Consider the following 6868-nt stretch of genomic DNA (forward strand, 5'->3'; position numbering starts at 1 on the left):
TCCCTCAGCTCCTCAGTGAACCAAGGGGCTAATTGAGATCTACGCCGGGTCAGAGGCCGCAGCGGCACGACTCGGTCCAGTGCCGCGGCCGCGGCCACATCCCAGGCCGCGGCCTGATCTTCCGCTGAGCCGTGCCCTAATGCCTCCGGATATGGCCCAAGCTCCGTCAGAAACCTCTCAGGGTCCATCAGGAGCCTGGAACGGAACCATCTAAGTGGTTCCGTCTCCCTGCGGCGTGGGGAAGCGGTCCGGAAGTCCATCCTCAGGAGTGCATGATCTGACCATGACAAGGGCTCTATGACTATCTCCCCCGTTTCCAGATCATTTTGGGCTTTACTATTTATCTCTTTCCAGAGAGGTAGCAAAACAATACAGACTCATGTGATTTAGAAGCAGCCACATTAATTTTGGCATGAGTCATCTCACTATTTCTGTAACAGGCTAGTTTTCATGTAATTCATATTTTGATTGTATAAATAACTAACCATTTATTTCTCATGGCAACGAAAGTTAGGTTCAAATCTTTCTTGTCTTCAATATTTAATGCTCTTTATTCATAAATATGTGCTAAGAATTACATATGCATATAATATGAGCAATGCCTAGAGTAGGTGGCCTACAAATGTTTGCGTGTATAAATAAATAAATAAATATTGTCAATCATGTCCCTGTGCTTATCTCTCATCCATTTATTTACCTTTTCTCCCCAAAGAAATTCAAATACATTGTCTAGAGAACTGGAGGTTTTCAAAAAGAAATTTATGTCTTTAGGGTTTGATTTAATATAACACATTGTATTTTTAATTTTACTAATTGCTAGATCTGAACATTTGTGTTTCATAAAAAATAAAAACATTATAGTAATACAATTAAATCATGTATTTGACAAATGTCAATAAATCCATGAAGGATGGAAAATATATAAATCAATTAGAGACATTAATGTAAAATTAGATCATACATCTAGAGAAGGTGGAAAATAGTTTAAAGACTGATTTGGACATTCATGAGGTCCTTTAACCCAGATAGTGGCATAATAAGCCTAATAGATTCCAGCCAATGTAGCAAGTGATGATAGGAATATGGGTCCCTTATCTGGGCATATGACCTTGGATAATCAGCAGGAGCAATCTAAACAACACCAGTTGGGTAAACTCTTAAGTGAGATATTAATATTAGTCCAGGCCTCAGACTAGAAGACAAGAAGTAAGAGAAATCAGACACAACTTTACAGAGGGTTACATCTATATGAACTCCTTCTTATTCTCAATCAGAACCAATAATAAATCAAGAGGTAGTGTTTTTATTGATATTTGTATTTTGTTTATTTTTTTGCTTGGTTATTTAACTATGTGGGCTGCCCAGAGTCACAAATGTGTGATAGTAGCTAAACCACCTGAATAGATAGATGGATGGATGGATGGATGGATGGATGGATGGATGGATGGATGGATGGATGGATGGATGGATAGATAGATAGATAGATAGATAGATAGATAGATAGATAGATAGATAGATAGATAGATAGATAGATAGATAGATAGATAGATAGATAGATAGATAGATAGATAGATGATGTTTAAAAGGATACCCAATAAAAGTATATGCTACGTTGTTTATTACTAAAGTGAAACATTCTTAAGATGTTTCTTTAATGGCCTTATATGTATATGTCAGCCCTTCAGGGTAGACCACACTAGGAAACTAGTGATGTGTAGATCAGCTAGAGTAACAGAATCTTGCAAGTCTGAATGTGCTTCTCCACTTCCTCCCTTTATTTTTGTGTGAACTCAGGTCTTCTCTGAGATGTTCATTCATGCCACATTCTTGGCCTAGGCTCAGGTCCCTCAGATCTGACCATTGCTTGTCAATTGTCCTTCCTCCTGCTCTTCAAGGTCATTCCATCTTCCCTCTATAGTGTATTAATCTAGAATTTGTTGCGGTTATAAGTTTATGTTTACATTGTTTTTCCATCTTTTAATGCTAACTGAAATCTATTGGTTCCTGACAAGGCAGGTCCACTAAAAAAGTGTGGGAACAATCCAGATAAAGAAATATTTTAGGGAATATTAAAAAGGGAGAATATATTTCTCCAAAGGAATAATGGAGAAAATCTTTTAAAAAGGCAGAAACTTCTCCCTCCTGCCAGCCAGAAAACTCAGCAGAAACCAACTTTTAGAAATGCAGATGTAATAATCCATTCAGGAAGGTTGGAGCCAGGAAGCTAGAAGCTGATGAAATTAGGAAGACAAAGACCTCTAAAATCTACATACCCCACCCAAACTCTAAAAGACATGACTTTTGGGGACATAATAGGATTAACCCACCAATACCAAAAGGCACACTCAGACTCAGGTCAAAGTACATGACACAGGAAATACAAAGTCTCAGACAGGAACAGAAAACAACCTCAAGAGCCCCAGAAGGTAGAAAAACCCACCATTCCCAGCAACATGTGGTCAGCTTTCCCAGAACCACGCTTCTGTCTGGCTTTGCTCTTCAATAAACTACAACCTTCTATCTAAAGCAGTCTCCATTTTGTTTATTCCCAGCTTGGACTGGGCCTTGATGAAGATTTTTTTTTTCAATAAAGGGATAAATGTTACAGAAGGGGGGAGTAACTCCCATAAGCATCAGGAAGGAGAAATGATTTATAGGTTTGAGAGTGATGGAGTAGGGAAAATGGATAGGCTGAAGGAAATGTCAAACCTGGTTGTATTTTTTCCTCATTAGTCAATAATGCAGAAGAAAGCATTCTTATTTTGAAGAGGTATTAACATTGTCCAGCCAACTGGGACAAAACAGAGAAATTCTTCTACATTAATATGAATTGAAGCATGTTTTTCCCCTCCCGCAGCATGCTCAAGTTAGCTAAATTGAGACTTTAATGATCAAGTGACCTTCAGTTTGACTAGAGAAACTTTCCTGGACATGGGACTGAGAAAACCTGCTTATTTCAACAACAATCATCCCTTTAACAGGCACTTCTTTCTTTCTGGCCTTTAAACAATTGCAAATAAAGAAGTATGTAAAAAAATGCCCACAAAAGTGATCCCACAAGGACTTTTAAAAGCCACCAGGCAGTCAGGCCCCTGCTGCATAGAGTCTCTATACCATCCATGCCATGTTTGTGATCAACCTCAGCATATGAAATGCTCCAAAATCTTTGCAAGCAAATGTGTCTGGCAAGTCAGTATTGTTGTGGTTACAGTTTGAAAAGTAAACCAGTAAGAACTTCCTTGGTGGGGTTAGTGAGGATTTGAAAGAACTAACATTCTGTTCCTACACAACTCCAGCGTCAGCATTGCATGAAATTTGCAAGTGTGTAGGTTCTATAAATACAATTACACCATATATTATAAACCCTTTAGCCTTTGGGGGAACAGTTTAATCTTGTACTTATCAAAACCATATGATATACCCCTGAAGAAAGTAGCATTTCCCTCAGCAAGTATTCCATAATTTGTGAAAAGCCATTGCTCTCTGTTCCCTTGGAACCATTGAAGGAAACGGAGCCTTAAAGTGCCTCTCAGGATACCCTCCATTGTCACCTTTTGGAAAGAAGTAGATATTGCTTAATTCTGCACAACCCTCCCAACCCCCGCCCCAAGGAATAGGTCCAACTAGCCACTTCAAATAATGGATTGGATGGTTGATGAATTTTGGATCAAATCCTCATCCATTGCTTTTCTGACTGCTTTCTCTATCTGTTATGTCTGAAGCATACAACTCTCTGGAAGAAGGTGCCTTGATATGCTGCTCTGAAGGCATCTTCAAAGCGGTGCATTTTATGATGGGGGTCCTCCTCCTATCCCAGATGAGATTTCCTTCATTGTCCCTGACAAGGTCAACTAAAGGTAGGAGGCTGAACAATATTTTGTTCTTAAAATGGCCGTGTTTGTTTCCAAATTGAAAGATAAATCAAAAGCATGAGTCCTGCAACTTTTCTTTCAACATCAAAACAAAACATGCTGGTTTAGATATTATTTTTCCAGAAGGATTAAAAAATGGTAATTTTTATGGTAAGTGTTTTCCTTGTAAATTGAGCAGCAGGTATAGACTTGAGTGAAAAATGCAAAGGAGGAGATTTCTCTGAAATTTCATTGTTTTCAATGAGCAGTAAGAACACAGCTGACCTGAAATGTTTTGACAAAATGTTTTGAGTGGTGCTTTGTTCTGGTTTCAAAACAAATATAATTTCCCTTTTTGGCAATCTCCCTAGTATGTGGCATGAGATCCTCAACATATTTGGTGTATGGATAACAGAAATACAAAAGGTTACTTCTTAGTTCATGCATTTTCAAAACAATAGCTATGTTGAGCTTGAGAATAAGTAGGAAATGTGGTGTTGATGCATCACAGTTTTACTAGTAACACACATGAACTACATGTGTTGGAAAAAGGAATTCATGTAGGATCAGCTACAGAAATGTTTCATTCTTTGCTTTTTAATGCTGATATGTAGAAAACGTCATATTTGATTCTGATTCTTTATGATTTTCCTCTTGGTTCTGTAATCTCAAATGTATACCCAGTTTTCACAGCAATGTATAAAGGTCAGCACAGACCTGGGAGAGATGCTAAAAGGTCAATCAAAATGATTACAGGGCTAGTGCCGTTCTCCAGCAAACAAATTCTATTGGAATTTGAGGTCATTACCTTGCAATGAAGGAAAGTTGACATGGTAGAGGTATATAAAATCGGACATGGTTTAGATACTCAGGATAGAGCTATTTTACCTGTACAATTTTACATTTAGTGACCATAATTGTAACTGGCAAAATGGTAATTAAACTTGGCTGCTAAGTGAAACCATGATTGTGCTGATGATCTTACTTCATTTTCATTGTTTTTACAGACCTCAGAAAGTTGTAAATATAAGAAGTGATCGCCAAGTTACTTTTTCATCACCATCATAACTGTGAAGGGTGGCTAAATGTGGCGATTATTAAACAAGGACTGAAGGACTATTCATTCAAACCAATGGTGACAAGACTCAGGACTGACAAAGATACTGTTTTAACTCTAATACATAATTAAACTCTGTTAGCCTTTTGTCACTTGCCTGGTTCTCTGCCATATATTTTCCAGAATTTGTACCATTTTTCCTTTCAAAATGCTTCTTTCTCCATTGGCAATCTATTAAACGTTTCTGTAGCTTTGTATATTAACGTATTTGGTTTTCCTCTCCCCTTCTGGGATGCAAAACAGAGATGCAATTTGTTCTTGGGAAGTGGTAATTTTGAAAGAAAAATATTGCTTGGAAAGTCCAGGAAGTAATAATAGCAACATACCATATCAAACTGAAGCAGAAGAATTAACCTCACAAGGTTTGATTTCCCATTTTAGTTTTTATTGAAAGGGAAAAGTGTTTTGATGAAAAGCAAAGTAGATATTTTATGGGATTCCAAGTATAAAATATATTTATTTAGTTCAGAAAAGTTGGTGGTGGGCTTTCCTGCTGGGTTTTTAATGAATTATGCGAGCACTTCAATATATAATTACAGAGTGTGCATAACAATTGTTTTTGGAACTTATTGATTTTCATGATTATAAATTTTATTTCATCGTAAAGAAAACTAAATGATGGGACCTACACATCAAATCACACAGTGCATTGATAACATGAAATCTTTTTTTTTAACTAACAACATTTCTATCTATCCACAAATTGGGTAGAGAAACATTTGGTTGGCCAATATGGCTCTCTACCTAGATAGATTCTAATTTCAGCAAATGAGAAGGAGCAGTGTCTTCAAATGAAGAAAGACAAGTCTGAATTTAGCACTCCATTTTCAATCCAAAACTGATTCTCGGCATGTTGTATTTTTATATCTCTCTCGTATATCTCTGTGTCATTTTTACATTTTTTTGGCTCACCTTTAAAGAAAAAGAAACAGAACATTCCACTGAGTGAACTGAATTGCAAAATTGCAAAATACTAGTTCATTCAGCTATTAGCCTTTTTGTTATAACTTCCACATCACATTTTCCCCAAAGAGAATAAAAATTGCAAAAGGATCATAAAATGGATGAGAGGAATCCATGGAGCAAGTAAAATAAGACTGAGCAGGGCCACAAAATTGTATTGGAAGTGTAATCAATAAACATGTCGCATTTTATGGCTCCAACATTTTAGCTATGACAGTAGACTATATACAATAGATAGAAAGTCAATGGAATTAACTATATGTTTTAAGGAACAAATCTGGAAAAGGGAAGGGAAGAGAAGAGAAAGGTCATGGGTATTCATTTTGATAAGGTAGGAAACAACCCAATTCCATAATTCAATGTGATGGGTGCATATGGGTGTATGTCAGTATTTCTGTTTCTTTAATAAACATAACTATTCAATGTGATTCATTTATATGTAACTTGTTTAGATATCCTTTAAATTTGGAACTATATATTTTGAAGAAAACTCTTAGACAGGATTTATTTAAATGTCTTGTTGCAGGGCAAGACATCCCAAATCTTCTGTTTGTGATCCGGACTTCTTATTAGTAAATTCATAAAGGAGGGAAAATGGAATAGCTGAGTAATATCTTTTTTTTTTTTTTTTTTTCAATATAAAATTTTATTGTTTTTATCATAAAAGAAAAAAGAAATACATCACAGGTATTACACAATGATTTATCCCATCCCCCCACCCCCCGGACTTCCCAAACCAAACCTAGACTAACATTCAAATACAAGTAAACAAATATTAATATCTCTAACTCCAAACTCTAAACTTAAACAATCCATCTCCTCCGTGTTAATAAAAATTATTCATTTAATTAGTTCTTCAAATACCCAAAATCTTTACCATTTCAGCAAGATAGTTTAACAGCATCCCTTACTTATACAAAAAAAGAAAAGAAAAAAA

This window comes from Protobothrops mucrosquamatus, unplaced genomic scaffold, assembly GCF_001527695.2.
Source record: "Protobothrops mucrosquamatus isolate PMUCROS unplaced genomic scaffold, P.Mucros_1.0 scaffold916, whole genome shotgun sequence".
In the NCBI taxonomy this organism is placed as follows: Eukaryota; Metazoa; Chordata; class Lepidosauria; order Squamata; family Viperidae; genus Protobothrops; species Protobothrops mucrosquamatus.